General features: G+C 35.6%; 1 protein-coding gene across 1 annotated transcript in view; it reads left to right on the top strand.

The window, feature by feature from the left end:
* Nucleotides 1-16,696, top strand: part of LOC135219936 (uncharacterized) — a gene marked incomplete in the record, with an annotated part of 835,576 nt that overhangs the window by 607,529 nt on the left and 211,351 nt on the right. Inside the window, 1 exon segment of the mRNA XM_064257169.1 lies at nt 2,124-2,177.

The raw sequence follows: 16,696 nt of genomic DNA on the forward strand, positions 1-16,696 counted from the left end.
GTATTGGAATAAAGCCCAAAGAGAAAAGACTATTATTCTTCATGAAAGGTCCAACATGAATTCAATTATCTCCAGTGGAAAACTTACAGTTGACACAGTAGGGGGAATCCAGTATCTATAGTCACACCTCATTTCGTTCATCTTTCATCATTTTCTCAAGGCAGCAGGCGGACGGACACACACACACACAACACAACACACACACAACACACCACACACCACACAGATTTTGCTTGGAAATCCTTTTCAATTTAATCCCCTTCTCAACTCAGGAGATTTTTACTTTGACAAACAATAACCGTAAAGTAATACATGCATACGAACATAATTATATATATGGATACAAAATACGCATATATATATATATATATATATATATATATATATATATATATATATATATATATTACACAAACAAACACAAGAAACTAAAGAAGCGAGAAGCAAACAACAAAGCGAGATCTTCCTTTCTGGGAACTCACCAACACTGTTTACATCCAGGAAATATAAGAACCTCTATTTTTGGATTACGATCTCCGGTTGTTTTTGTTTGTTCGCGTCCAGCATCCCCATTAGCCGGGGAAGGGATTCGACGGGGAATGCGTAATGGAGCAATCGCCATGGCCTTTTCAACAGGGGGATAAGTAATCGATGGGGAGTGAGATTGGGAAGGGGGCGGGGAGGGAGGGGAGGGAGAGGTGGGGGCCGGGAAGAAGGGTTTAGTTTAGTGAGAGATATGGTAAAAATGAGAGGACAAGGGAAGAGTTGGCAATGAAAGAAAGGGGTCATAAAAAGGAAGGATGGATAATCGGGGAGGAGAGGAGCAGTGGGAAAGAGAGGCAAAGAGGGGAGAGATAATGAACTACTTGATGAGAGAGAGAGAGAGAGAGAGAGAGAGAGAGAGAGAGAGAGAAAATAACTTATAACTGAAACTTTCCTTACTATTCTAGTATTCAAGAGGATCTACTAATCTACCACAGTAGCAGTGGCTGCAGGGTTTACTGGGCGGATGGGTGGCATGGGGGGATAAATCGTGGAACCCTGAAACGCGAGAGCCGATGAAAATGATTGAGAGTATATTCAGAAGGATTTTTTTGTGCAACTGAGTAATCAATCAATTTCGCACTTTGCCCGTGTCATCTTGTCCATCCAATTATTTGTAGAAAAGCGTAATTCAACCGTCTTTAACCCTGCTTTGTCTTTACCTTCTCTGTTCTCAAAAGAGTAATAAATCAAATAAAAAAGAGAGACAAGAGGAAGCATTAGCGAGAAAAGCGATAAGAGGGTAATGTTTCGACATTTACAAAGAAGTCCAAATAATGGCGAATAAATTACTGACTAACAGTGGGATATCCTCCCGTTTAACTGACCGAGGAATGACAGGTTGGTTGGGGTTCTCCCGTTCCCTCATCTACTGGAAACATCTGTGATGGGCAAAATCATCATGCAGTGTTTGCGCTTTCAACAATCTGTTTATGCTACTGAACGCTAAATGGCAAAACAGCTAGCATCATGGAGATTAGCAATAGCTAAAATAATAATAATAATAATAATAATAATACGGTAACACAAGTTGGCAACATTGAAAACTTTTTTGTTTGTTTGTTTGTTTGTATGTTGTTTTAATGTTGCATGGAACCAGTGGTTATTCAGCAACGGACAACAATGAAAGCACTTGCGTAAAAAAACATAAATACTCAAGCATTTAAACTATTTCCTTGCATCTATACACAGTGACACCTAGAACAACTCTTCATTTATCATAGTTCCTCTTGTCCTACCTTCCATTTCCGGCGTAAATCTATCATCCACATGCAACAGCCTTCCAATTTGTTACTTCTAAACAATGGGAAAGAACTATTCTTTAGTACACTGACAACAAATTAACAAATAATCTCTAGAGTCCTATCTAGAATTAAGAGCAAATTCCCATTAAAATCATGTATTCCACCAATCAAGCCCCTGCACATCTCATCAATATTCCCTCGGATGTCTGTTTCTGAATCCACACTTGTGAAAAAAGATAAAAAAAAAAAATAGAAAAACTCCGTTTGGAATGCTATCAAAAATCGACGAAGCGGATGGGGAAAAAAGATCACTAATACTCCTCTTTTCCATTCCAGGTAGGGTGAAAACGAGAGGATATTCGGCACTGGACCAGCTTCCATTACTCTACCGTAAGTCTAAAAGTAAACACGCGTTCGTAACTAGGTCTGTTTACTTTGAAATCTTTGCATTACAAAAAGACGAGTACAAACGCACAAATTATATATAATGCGTGTGTGCGTATTTTTCTGTTTAATAATCTTTTTACCTAAAGCGATGATTTCAAAGAAGAGAACAGTCGAAGTAACAAGGTTTAAAAAAAAAAAAAGTAAAACCTGACATGGAGACGATTAATCAGAATCATTTTTGAGAAAAATGGAAATCAGCCAAGACGCTGGACAGCGTGTTACGTCATATTGTGACATAATTGTGTTTCTAGGTAAATTTATTGATTTGGCTAGGCTCCTCCTCTGTTTCTGTGAGCGTTCTTTCTCTGTAAATGCTTACTCAGCTCAGAATTATCGACCAATATCAACACATGCGCGATGAATGTATGTAGCGTTGATGTGTATTTGATTAAACAGGTTCAACTGCAAAAATTTGTATTATAGTTTCATACCCTGTGTGCAACATTCGGTGTATGGACACATTTATCAACCCACAGATGATGTATACACACATCTGTATTTCTTGTCTTTATTAATTCCATTTTTTTTCCATTCCTTCAAATTATGAGTGTTTGTATATTAGGACCTTCCCTTATCTTCACTTCAAATTCGCTAAGAATCTCTCTGTCTGTCTGTCTGTCTTTCTCTCTCTATCTCTCTCTCTCCATTAACGCGTTCCCATTTACGGACCCTGGATCCTTCCCATCCTTCTCCCGGTTATTTAATCAATCTATCTTTCTTTCATCTTTTCCACTTTCTCTTCTCATTTACCGTATCCCATTTATCTACACTCATCTGCACTTCATATCTCTTCGCGCCCTCTCTTTCATCCATTGTTCTTCCAAGATTTCATCTGCTTCCCCCTTATTCTACATTTATTCCCAAGTTTCTTGTCTGTTATCTTATGAATCTTTCGGGAAATGTGCTTAATGTCGAACTAACTCAAACTGTCTACAGTCCATTTCAGCTTTTTTTCATTTTATTTGTATTGTGGCAACTTAGGTATTCTAATCAATATGATCATGTGCAAATGCATACATACATACATACATATCATTATATATATATATATATATATATATATATTATATATATATATATATATATATGCATGCGTGTGTGTATATATGTACGTGCGCAAAATAAATAGCTACATCTGCAAAAGAAACAGCGTTGACACCATCAGACTGTGGCTCGATTTGTGACTTGTTTTATTCATATGAAGAAATCACAAATCACGAGTCACTCCCAATCCCTGAACCCAGTTGACGAACCCATCGGCGAACGGTACTTCGAAAGATTTTGGGTATGGGGTCTCAAAAAGCAAATGCTTACCGTACTCCCAAAAAAATCTGCCGGAAGTTAACGGTTGACAGCGAGTGTTCGGGGAAGGAGGTCGGGTGACGTTGTTGGGTACGAGCTCAGCCTTTGTGGGGATCAAAGGCCCCTCCACCATTCCACGTTTCCAGCGACGAATTCAACAAAACATTTATGTACTGACCCTAATCCGAATGAAAACACAGCGGAATACGCAGATTTGGCGGAGAAGGGAACTGAAAATTTTACAAGTGGAAGGGGAAGAGGAAGAGGAGAGAAACAACCGAAAGTGGTTGAAAGAAAAAATTAATATATGCACATGGGCATACTCAAATACACAAACACACATACTAAATATGTGTATACATATATATATATATATATATAATATATATATATATATATATATATATATATATATATATAATGTTTGTGTACATATATAAGTATATATATGCTTAAATGTGGCTGAGTACGTATGTGTATATTAAAGAAAATAAAAATCTGGTTTGGTGCAGAATTGGAGTCACAACTGACATAAGAGAACAGTGCTACCAAACAGACCACGCAAAAAAAAAAAAAAAAAAAAAAATCCGCACAGAAACATAAGGCTTTATTCGCACATCGAGGAACAAAAAACCTTTCAAGAAGTAATAAAATTCTTTATCTTAAACAAGAGACACAAAAGCCGCAAGGATTGTCATACCCGAGTCCCACAATTAGCGCGAGCTAGATTAAATTTTGAATTATTAATCAGTAAACACAAAGGGATCTTGAATAACCAAAGAGAAGGAAAGGAACTCACGAGTTACAAAACCAGAAAACAAGAGCCACAGGAGAAAAAAAAATAACAAAAATTCAATGGAGTTGCCTGACGAATGAAGGACAAACGAATTTTCAGTTCTTGATGGAAAAACCTTTTGAAAGCAATATTTTCCATTTTTTAAAGTTTCATCAGTTCACGAATAGAAACAGTCGACGCGTGAGTAATAATGGAACAGCAATTCAGACGTAGGGATGAGACACAATGAAAAAGTGAGGCAACCTTCCCGCTTTATATCACTGCTTCAGGTCTGTGTCATCTGATCATGAAGCTTGTTGTCCTTCAGTGAATTTAGAAATTATAAGCATAAGGTCATAAGTTTAGCATAATTATAAGAATAATGTCTACACTATTCAGGACATACACCTCTCCAAATTTTATTATTTTTGTTAAGTAAGAACCTGTTATGTTCATATTCTTTTCTGAATTACTATTCTCAAGTGTGGATTTCTGCTTCTGCCAGATATTCATCTCTTTCAGGACTTGGTCCATTGTTTGTTCATTTTTCATAAGTTGTATTTTTAAAGAGATTTTCCACATTCACAATTGATTCCATTGATTCCTCATCTCCGTTTCCCGCCAAGATCAACCAGATTCGTTGAACAGAAGCACCAATATGCAGTCAATGTTCCTCGCTGTCGAACTTCTCAGTTCCAGAGGTCCTTTATTCCTCACATCTTTGGACTGTGGAACAGTCTCCCTGTGGATGTCGTCCACTTGGAACGTCAGAAGTTCAGGCAGAGATGCAATGTATTACTATCCTAATACGTTTCTCCTTGTATTTTAGTCATCTACGTACATTTTTTTATCAATTTTTAAGTGTCTTAATTAATATTTTTTTCCTTTTTAAATAAGTGGTCTCTTCTTTCTGCATTCCCCTTTACCTCCTGTTTCTTCCTCCTAATATACACCATATTCTCTGGAAGCTTGAATTTCAAGTCAATGGCCCCTGTGGAATTTGTTCCTTATGAATGGGGTTCATCTTCCGAGCCGTAATCATAATAACGGCAATCTGCTCTCAAATTCAGAGATGTCTGCAGAAACGAATAAGCGGCTGCTATTCTCGGGCAAAACAGGAATGCTTAATAGCATCAGCAGCATCGTAGTACTAGTTGAAGTGAGTTCAGAAGAGTCGGAAAAAATATACTACATATATAATACTAAATAGCATTAGTAATAAGACCTTGTATAAAGCTACAGTTTTCTATAAGGTGAAAACTCGAATGAAAATATTGAGGACTGAGGAAAGACGAAGAACAAGAGCTTTTCTTGTCGCCAGATAAATACAAAAAGCGACGAAATAATACTTTAAATTCAACTAAAAATTTTATTATCATAACATGTCTACCATGGTTCTACCTCTCATTTTTCATGATATACGAGTACTCTACTCCGTAGACGCTTGATCAAAAAGTTAGTGTCCCAGCTGACTTGGAAAAGAGGAGCATTTATAGCAGTGTTCCACAGACTTAGAAGTCAAGTAAAAGCGATAATGTCCCTTATGAATGTATGTATTCCGAATAATATAATAACAATAATAACTAGATACCGAATTAGCTCCAGGACTCACGCAGAAGAGTGTGCTCCTAGAAACAGCGCACATAGTGAGAAAAGTGATGGACTCCTAAGGAGGCAGGATGCAACCCGGAACCCCTCACTACAAAAACCACCCAGTCGAATAGGATCACTGTGATAGACCAAAATAACAATAATAATGATAATAAATTCATGAAAAACCGAACAAACAATATCCACAATAAGATTTGGTCACAGAGTAGAATTCTAGACATAATCTGCCTTAAACATCCCTTTTGATGCCTGTTCCTTTGACATCCTCCTCTGACGTTCCCCTTTGAAAACAGGTAAGCAATCGATCTTGCAGAAGAAAGACGCCTGTGACAGCCAAATGAAACAACTTTAGGATTTGAGGGCGGGGGGCGGGAGGAGGCGTTGCACTGACACACAAGGATGAAAATAGACTGACAGCGAGAAGAAACGACTTCAAAAGAGAGAGAGAGAGAGAGAGAGAGAGAGAGAGAGAGAGAGAGAGAGAGAGAGAGAGAGAGAATGTTTAAATTTCTGTTATGAAAGCCTATGGTCAGCCAGTAACCTTTCCGATAAAAGGCGATGCTAGGAGAGGTAGAGCAGACTGACTTCTTTTCATTTCTCTCCTCTCCTTACTTATTCATGTAGCGTTTTCTTCACAGAGCAAATAGATTCTTTTGAGGTCCTTCCAGTCTTTGAAAAGAGAGCGAATGAGATTTCCGATACGCTTTTTCCTACAAAATCAAACATAAGTCATATGGATAAAACTTAAATGAAAAAACGATAAAAGGCCACGGCAAAATAGTTTCACCAGAAAAACAAAACATTAAGTTTGTGACATGAAACTGTAAATGTACGCTTAGACTTGGTGCTGTACCTTTCCTCTTCTCAAAGCTTAAAATCCCCCTCACTATTCCAGTTTCCTCGACATTCCAGCTTTTGCACTTGGTTCCAGGGTAATCCTATTCTTTTTCCTAATTTCTAAAACTCATCTAAAAATCTATTTCTATCAAAATATGTTGATATGCAAGCCGTGACACTCATTCCAAAAGGATAATTAGATAAGGAATTGCCGAGGACTCAGCACTCGTGAAATCAAGATGAATGAAAAATGGTCAAATATCCTGATATTGAGAGTCATGTCAGGGGCTGAGGCAGGATGCCAAAATGGTCGACGGTACATGATGAGGCAAAGTCGACAATATTTGTGAGGTTTATTCCTCTTCAAAAAAAAAGTGGCGGTAGCAGTAGTTGAAAAGTTGAAAACTTTCAACTGAAGCATTTATAGAAAAGAAACTTGACATAGAAATCTGTAAATCATAAGCTGACTTCAGAGCGGAACAGGGTACAACAGCAATTTCCAGTATATTCCAAAACTAGAGGAATAGCTCTCATAGGCTATTAATTGACACGTCGAAAGGAAATGGAATCCTACCTCTGGGCACGAACCGGGGCATGCCAAGTCTTTCAGCACGTGCCCTGCGGTGTAACCTTAATCTACAAATGTGTCACTTCTATAAGAAATATGGAAATGAACAAATATATATGACTGAGAGCGAGACAAGGAAACTGTTCAGAAATAAGTGGGCACAATCTTATGAACATCTGCATGAAATTTACTTTTTCTTTCTTTGTAAAGTTCATTCATACATATGAAGGAAATATACAACTGGTGGTTAATATAAGATATCTTCTTTTCAGGAACCCAAAAACGCGACATTCCGTGGGCCCGACAACCACTTAAAAAGTAGTGCCCCCCCCCCCCCCCCCTCCCCCTACCTTTTTTTTTTTAATCAGCCTGAATCATTCCAATCTCCAGCTTTTGAAGCAAATCACATTTATTTACTTCTTCGTAACCAAAATGGAAGAAATATTACCTTGAAACAGAGGAGGACAGAAACAAACATACAAAGATATACGATATTGGATAGTGTAGATCCAGTAGCATTCCAAGCCAATCTCACAGAGAGAGAGAGAGAGAGAGAGAGAGAGAGAGAGAAGAGAGAGAGAGAGAGAGAGAATCATTCAGACGAAGCGAATGGTGAATGAAAATCACAGCATATGCTCAAAAATAAGTCATAGTGAAATTATCAGAGGAAAAACTTGGTCAAAATATATTTCTGTAATAAACTTCGACTGATTCTTTTATGTGATTATTAAATCCGATATACACAGCAAATCAACATTAATACTGTGTACAGTATTACTATAATCATAATAGCATGAAGTATATTTTCAAGAGCCTAAATGTTTCCAAGACAAACCTGCAGTATTAGACTTACGATACATCACATGTCTATACTGATGATTAATATGAAAAATTATGCATATGCCACCTTACTTACAATTGAGAAAATTTAAATTCTTAAAGGCTACTTTTGATTTCATTATTTGTATTCAAAGCCATCGCCAAATAAGTAAGGATGAAACCAAAATAGTGGAAAGAGCTCACGCCACTAGTCCCCCAAGAGCACACACAACAAAACACACAAGAAAGGAAAAGAAAAGAACTCAACTCCTTCCAGATGGCGTTTCTGGGGAGTCTTCGGCAAACACAGACTACAACAACATTTCACGTTTTTGGTCAATATTTGAAGTCATCAGGCCTGATGTTAGCACAAGCAAGTCAACTATGAAGTTCCACGTACTCGTTCCGATATCACTAGAAAAGCATATATGGCCGAAAAGTCTATAAGTGCCTTTTAGTAAGATTCTCAGATCGTTTAAACAATTCTGTACGGGCGAATGAAAAAATATTTTGAAAGTAAATGTCACCTTCCGACGTGCAGTCTGTGATAGGACGATCTGGATTTCATACAAATCACAAGCAAAAGAAGGTCGTTTCCTTAGTCCAAGGTACATTACAAATAAAGGCGAATGAAACACTAAAACGTAACCACAGTTAGTCGTAAAAATACATTAAAATATTAATAATGAATTGACTGCACACTCAGATGTGACATTAACCAGTTCTAGATTTCATAAATACCTGTGCGAAAATATAAGTCTTCTAGATTAAAAACATTCTTTCAAATATAACAGATCTATTGTAAAAAAAAAAACAAGCAATGAATAATATAATAGGAACAAAAACAGAAACAAACAAAAGAATTACAGTTGAAGGGTGAAAGCAAACCACTCGCAAATATTAAAAGTTCCAAGTTAAGGAAACACAAACAAACATGACTAATAGCTCCACATTACATTCACACAAGCAACTCGCTTCCAAACAACAAACAGACACAAACGAGGCAAGTGTCCACCTGCAAAGCAAAGCAAAGCAAAGTAGAGCAAAGCAAAACACGAGGAAAAGGGCAGTGACGTTGACTTTAAAGTTGTGGTAATAATCCCTTCCCGCCCGTCATGCTTCACGCGGCCAGAGAGATGGCACTGCTATATGTCATTCGATCTTTCGTTACGAGACAGTGTCAACTAGTTGAGCGATATTGTGTGTCCTAAAGGTTTGTTTGGTCTTTGCCGGATCTCCTCCTGATTGTTGGCCTTAATAGTGTACGGATAAATACGCAAAAAGTGCTTTCTTTTGCCCTCTATCGAGATCTACGATCAACCAGTTCAACCTTCTTTCGTTTCAGTCACAGCTGTGTTTAAGCTATTCAATCCTTTGGTTTACCGACACCTGCTTTTTTAAACAATTTACCTATTAGCATCAATGGTGTGATAGGCGTTTTGACCAATGATTTCTATCTCATCAGCAATGATATTCATGAACTCTACTTACTTTTCGATTTATGAACAACGTTTAAACAAAACGTTTTCTAACGAACGCTAACCGAAATATCTATAAAAGAAGCTTTTCTTCTAGTCAAAGGATGGCGTAGGCAACTCTTCATTCATTTTCATCACATAATTCCAGGCATCTGTCTTACGGACTTTATGTGACCAACTCTGTTGTACTGAAAAGTCTTCAAACGAAGCTTACTTCCGATTTGACTGATATTGCGTATTCTTCACACTCATTCCAGGTTCCCCCCATTTATTCATGTTCCCGAAATTACTTGGTCCTTTGTTCCCGCAATCCCTGCATTCGATATTTATGGCAATAGCTCTCTTAACAGAGCATTTTGTCTTTAACGTTTCTTTACATGCTTATTTGGAGACAGGTATTGTCCTAATCAAGTGGAAAGTAGTAATGAAACTCCATTTTATAATTAATCTTATTTTCAAGGGTAATTGGATGAAGCATCTATATTCTCATTCTTATTCAAAATTTGCAAACAATTATTTGCAATAAAGCAAAGGCTTGCTTCTAAAAAAAGTGTATCCGTATGTGGAAAATACTTCTACAAAAAGTGTATCCGTATGTGGAAAATACTTCTACAAAAAGTGTATCCGTATGAGGAAAATACTTCTACAAAAAGTGTATCTGTATATGGAAAATACTTCTACAAAAAGTATATCCGTATGTAGAAAATACTTCTAGAAAGTGTATCCGTATGTGGAAAATACTTCTAATAAAGTGTATTCGTATGTGGAAAATACTTCTACTAAAGTGTATCCGTATGTGGAAAATACTTCTAAAGTGTAGTATACGTATGTGAAAAATACTTCTACAAAAAGTGTATCCGTATGTTTGAAAAAAGGAAAAAGGAGGAAAAACTCGTGTACAAAATATATAACCCAGAGGTTAAAAACACAATGCCAGATATGACCATTTAGAAAGACGGACAATGAAGAATAAATAACCAAACCAAGTGTAAAACTTACTGCTTAAATGTTAACATGAATAAGATAAAGTCGTTGGGTATCCTCACAGCTATAAACTGATGTTTTAAATTAACAAATAAGGAAAATGCTCTATGGCTTTGTCATGTTTACATATATCATAACTGTTCGTCAGGCTGCTGTGAAAATTAAAACTGGGATGCCTGCTTTGTATGTAGCTATGCGAGAGCTAAGCGGTACAGTGAACTGACACCATAATTTGAATAATTGTCCCGTATATTTTCACCTGAAGGGAATTCTCTCTCTCTCTCATAAACAACTAGGTTTTGTAGTAAAACGTAATAAAAAATGACTGGATCCACATCTGTAAATAAAAGTCTATAATGTTCTGAAAGAAGAGAAAAGGATTTGCTAAGTATATGAAATTAGACTGATTATAGACTGAGTCAGTAAAATATATTGACCAGATCAACAAATGTGAACTTTAAGATAACGTCAGACAGGATTTAATACTCGGGCAAAAGTATGAAAAATAAGGAGATTCGTAGCCCATAAAGGAGCATATGAAATAACAGCAACCTTTAATCTTCCCTATAAAGTTGTAACTAACCCACTTTTAGTTTTCTGTAAACGAAACTGTTGTGCCGGCTCATGTCTGCGCATCCGCACTTTTTTCTGTCCGCCTTCAGATCTTGAAAACTACAAAGGGTAGAGGGCTGCAAATATGTATGTTGATCATCCACCCTCCAATCATCAAACATACCAAATTGCAGCCCTCTATCCTCAGTAACATTTTATTTTATTTAAGGTCAAATCACCCATAATCGTGCTTCTGGCAACGATAGAGGGCAGGCCACGATCGGGCCGTGTTTAAGTTTAATGGGCCGCTGCTCTCAGAGACCACCGAGAGATAAATTCATTTTCGGTAGCCTTGATTATACGCTCTGAACAGATAACTCGACTGTGCCGAAGAAACTTCGCCGCTTTTTTTTCCTTTTGAAGTAGGGAACAGCTCTTTCACACGAAGCACCCTAGTCCGCCATTTTATGATGTAGCAGCATTGACATTCACCAACAGTATCGTCGTCCTCTTGTAAAAGGGTTACTGCTCTCCCCCACTCAAACACCATACCGGTTTCCGCAGGGACATTCACCTCAGCGGAACGACTGACCTTGGGCCAACTTTCCATTAAGGTCACGCGGATTCCTCCATTACCCAGAAGCTTTTAACGTCGACACAATGGAAGGATTCGGAGCCTGCTGTCGACGATGTCGTAAGACAATGCTCGTTAGATCTTGGAAAGAGTTCAAGATGCCGCACGATGTTACAAGCAAGAACATGCGACATGATTAGCACAATCGAAGATGGAAGTATAAAAAAGCTATTACGTTCAAGAGCCCGGAAGCCAGCGAGAGCAAACATTCCAAGGTCTATCGAGATCTCTCATGTCAGTCGTCTGCAAATTACATAAATTAGATCTGTGTAATTTGCACAAATTTATGTAAGAGCAATACTGCTGCAAATATTACTCTTTATTACTAACAGTGACAGAATTGTGCCTGGATAATGGCTTTTGCAACAGTACAATAAAATTTGCAACCGTTGTTTCATCAACATTATGATGAATACCTATATATACAATGTAACAATCAACATCCTTATGAAACTTTCAACATTATAATACAACAACGAAAAGCAAAATTGTAATCTCAAATGTCCACTAAAGTTTTAAATAATGATCGATGATATACAGTCCCAGAGACATGAACCGTCCGTTTAAAAAATCTTATCATTAAATCACTCGTTAGGAACAATGCTTTTAACTTAAAATTTTAACTCCAGCTCAACAAAATATGTCTAACAGAAACAGTAACAGTTGATGTTGGCATTTTTACAATTACTGTAAGAATTATTACTACTATCGCTGTCTAAATAAAATTATATATATATATATATATAATATATATATATATATAATATATTTTTTATTTAGACATACATATATATATGTATGTGTGTATATATATATATATATATATATATATATCTATATATATATGTGTGTGTGTGTGTGTGTATATATATCCCTTGAAATGTCAGGAAGACGAAAAGGCATTGATTGGGGCATTTAATCTTCCAAATTTTCGTAATTACCTTAATTACATCAAAGGGTTTCTATGAAAATATATAAACTTTCTAAATTATATCTTCTTTATATATTTAAGCCACAAAAACAAAAGAGAAGTTTTTAATACCTCAAGTTTTCGTTAAATAAAAAATACTTAACAGGGCTAGGTTGTAATTTCTATAGCCTTTGTGTTTTTAAGTTCAAAACTTATCCTATTATTACCCTGGCTTATGGAGCCTAACCAATTACTTCTAACTTGACTGCCTTTTATGCTGAAATTGAGCTCTTATGAAAGTACTAACCTTATTTATAAAACTATCAGAGCACAGATCGTCAAGATGTTCTACCAGCCACAGCAATATCCTAATGTACCTAAACTTAATTTCTATGCTAATTTCCCATTTCCCAAATAATAAATCTTTCATGGATGAGTTCACAAAAATCTTGTCATAACATTATGGGGGACCTACATGTTACCATGACCCCGATAAAACCTCTATCGGGTAGATCCCCTTTTAAATATAAAGGTAGATTGTAGCCTCCTATCATGTCTGGTGTTTGTATACAAACATCCTTCCCCTAAATGTAGAGTGGGGACTTATATTGGTTACACCAGACATCTTCTAAGGGTTCGAATCGACTCTCATAGAGGAGTTAGTTAATGAGCTGGGAGCAGACTAACAAGCACAGCTCAGTCTAACATACTAAATCATTCTGAACTTTTAAACTTGGAAACTGATGATACAACATTATGTACCTAGTGTGAATAACCGATTGTGTGTGTATAAGAAATCTTTTATACCACAGTTTCATGTCGTATGGTTTCGTCTTATTCAAATCTGTCGCGCTTTGTTAATAATTACCGAACAATTTGCAAAGCTTCTGAAACATTGTGTTGCTGTCTTGTTACCTCAATTACCTGATTAAGGCGTCAGTTCAGTTCAAACCTATTTTCGGCATAAATAACGTGTGATAACACTACTATTTTTCTTTTGTGACATTTCTACAATACGTGGTGAAATACTTTATGACCTGACGCATAAGTTGTAGAGCTTCAATTCGGTTGAAATTATAATACTTTTAGAGAAGTTAAACCTCATTCAACTGACTTGCATTACTATATCTTTCCATTGAACCTTTATGCTTCTTCCTGCTCATTTAAGATGTGTTTATGACTGGATTTCTGCCTTCGTCTTTGACACACACACATACACACACACTATATGTATATATAGTACATACTATACATATATAAATATACATACATATAATTTGTGCGTGACAGTGTGTGTTAGTGTGGGTGTTAACTTCATAATGAACAATTTTCTCAATGCTAGGAAGAACGTACTATTGCGTACACTTCCCCTAACCTCATCATCAAGCCTAGATAACGAAAAAGAAATAAATATGAAATAAAATCAGTTTTCTCACTAAAAACTAACAAAATTTATAGGCAAATAATAAGAAACATGAAAAACGAATTACAAATGGATCTGTAGATATTACAATGTGTTTGGTTGCTTTAGTTCTGAATATTATTCATTCTCGTATTTTCAGTTTGTTAAAGTTAAATCATGTTTTTAATTTTGAGCTCCGTTTCTTTTAAACCATTTCACGGAGTTCCTACTGCCGTGACACTGACGTACGTAAGAGAAGAAGAAGAAGAAGAAGACAGAACTAGTTATTTACCCTGAATGTTTATTTAGGTCATCTCATCTTGCGCTGTTGGCAGAGGAGGAGGACAGTGGAAGGGATAAAGCCAATGTTTTTGTGGCGTCTAATTGGAATGGAGGCCAGGAAGAATACGAAAACAAGGGAGACTTTTATGTCTCGTATTTTTACTCGCGTTGATGAGATAGCAAGGCATATTACCCACAAAAATGATGATGGCGTTTCGCTACCTCTTTTCGCGGTATCGGGTAGAGTATGGGAAAAGCTATTCAAAAAATGATAAGAAAATGAAGATATATCATGTTCATAGACTATGCATGCGATTATTCAACATGTGTTGTATATGTATATATATAAATATAAAATATATATATATATATATATATATATATATATATATATATATATATATATATATATATATATGATTAAATTGATGATTTATCATGTTCATGAACTATGCATGCGATATTCAACATTGTGGTTATATATATATATATATATATATATAGATATATATATATATATATATATATAATAATTTAATATATATATATATAAATGATTAAAATGATGATTTATCATGTTCATGAAATATGCATGCAATTATTCAACATGTATAATTTACATACATACATACCATTTACATACATACACCTATGAAAGAGTATAAGTTACCGTGATGCTGTTCATGTATAAAACATAACTTTGCCCCGTTTTCCACTCGTGTTACCCATAACACACCGGCCCTACTTTATTTTAAAAAAAGCTCGTACTTTCTTGTTCTATGCACCTTCCCTGACTCTTCAATTAAACAATTTAAGAAGGTAAATAGTACGCGCACGATCACCCCATGAGAGGTAAATAAGAAAATTAAAACGTTTACGTAAGGAAAGAAAGGCCAAAACAATAAAATGTAATTAAAAGGAAAAATAATCCAACATGTTCTCTAATATCCCTTCCCTTTCGTCTTCGTCATAAAATATTATTTTTCAGGATTCAAGGCAATTAGCGATTGTAAGCCAACGAGACACAGATGAGCGAAGTTGCTCCTCCATTCTGCATAATTTGCAAATTCTTTCGCTGATGCAGACACGTGATTACCATTTTATACAAACACTCACACATTCAACCCATTCCACGCTTCGAAAAAAAACTTCTTTTACTTCAAATAATATAAAAAATATAAAACCTAAACATTGACTCAGAAAAAAATATATTTTAAGAATTATTTAATTAGTTTTCCCATAATCCTACGGTCAAACATAACTCATCAAGGCAAAAAGGGAACCAAACTGCCAGGTTTATTCATAATTAATTATATGTATGTTAGGTTCTTAGAATGTTTACTGTATAATACACACAATCAAATAATAGAGATATCAATGTATATCTTTGATATATATATACGTATATATATACAAACCTAATTATATAGATGCACAAGTCATCTCATCTGAATTATTTTCGCTATGCTTGCATAAAAGCAATCCACAACATCCGGTGCGTTAGGGACCTTTCGAATAAACTTTGATGCCTCCTAAAGAAAATCTCGGAAGCCAATACGAGTTTCCTGGAAGAGAAGGAGGGTTTCGGGGGGGAAAAATAGTTTGATTTTTCTATTCTATATTTTCTATTTCAATCGCTGGGGATAACCCTATCTTTCAACCAAAGAAATGTGCAATAAAGTAAAGATGGCGTTCCAGCTACAAAGAATCGGTATTTATTGAAAAAGTATGCGCTAGTTAATGGTCCGCTCACGTTCTAAATTTTCTGTATATTTAGTACTCTCTCTCTCTCTCTCTCTCTCTCTCTCTCTCTCTCTTATGTGAAGACAGGCATATTCATAATTTTGACCAAAGTGATTCTACAAAATAGCAGCGTTGTCATCTTTGATTGTAGAGCAGACGACAAAAGTCGCTAAAAATTACAACAGACATATTGGAACATTATCCCATATTCATGCATACACGTAATTATATACGCGCATATATATATATATATATATTATATATATATATATATATATATATATTTATATATATATCACAACTGATATTTACAACATATATGCCAATTAAAGACATGTAAAAAAGACAGACATACAACCACCACCACCTTACATCATCTACAAACATTTACACTAGTATTTACACACACACAAACACACACACACATATATATAAAAATACTATATATATATATATATATATATATATATATATATATATATATATATATATATATATATATATATATATGTCTGTGTGTGGGCGTAAGTGTGTCTGCCTGCAAAACATTTTGGAAAAAAAGAAT

Source organism: Macrobrachium nipponense, chromosome 1 (genome assembly GCF_015104395.2).
Source record: "Macrobrachium nipponense isolate FS-2020 chromosome 1, ASM1510439v2, whole genome shotgun sequence".
Classification (NCBI taxonomy): Eukaryota; Metazoa; Arthropoda; class Malacostraca; order Decapoda; family Palaemonidae; genus Macrobrachium; species Macrobrachium nipponense.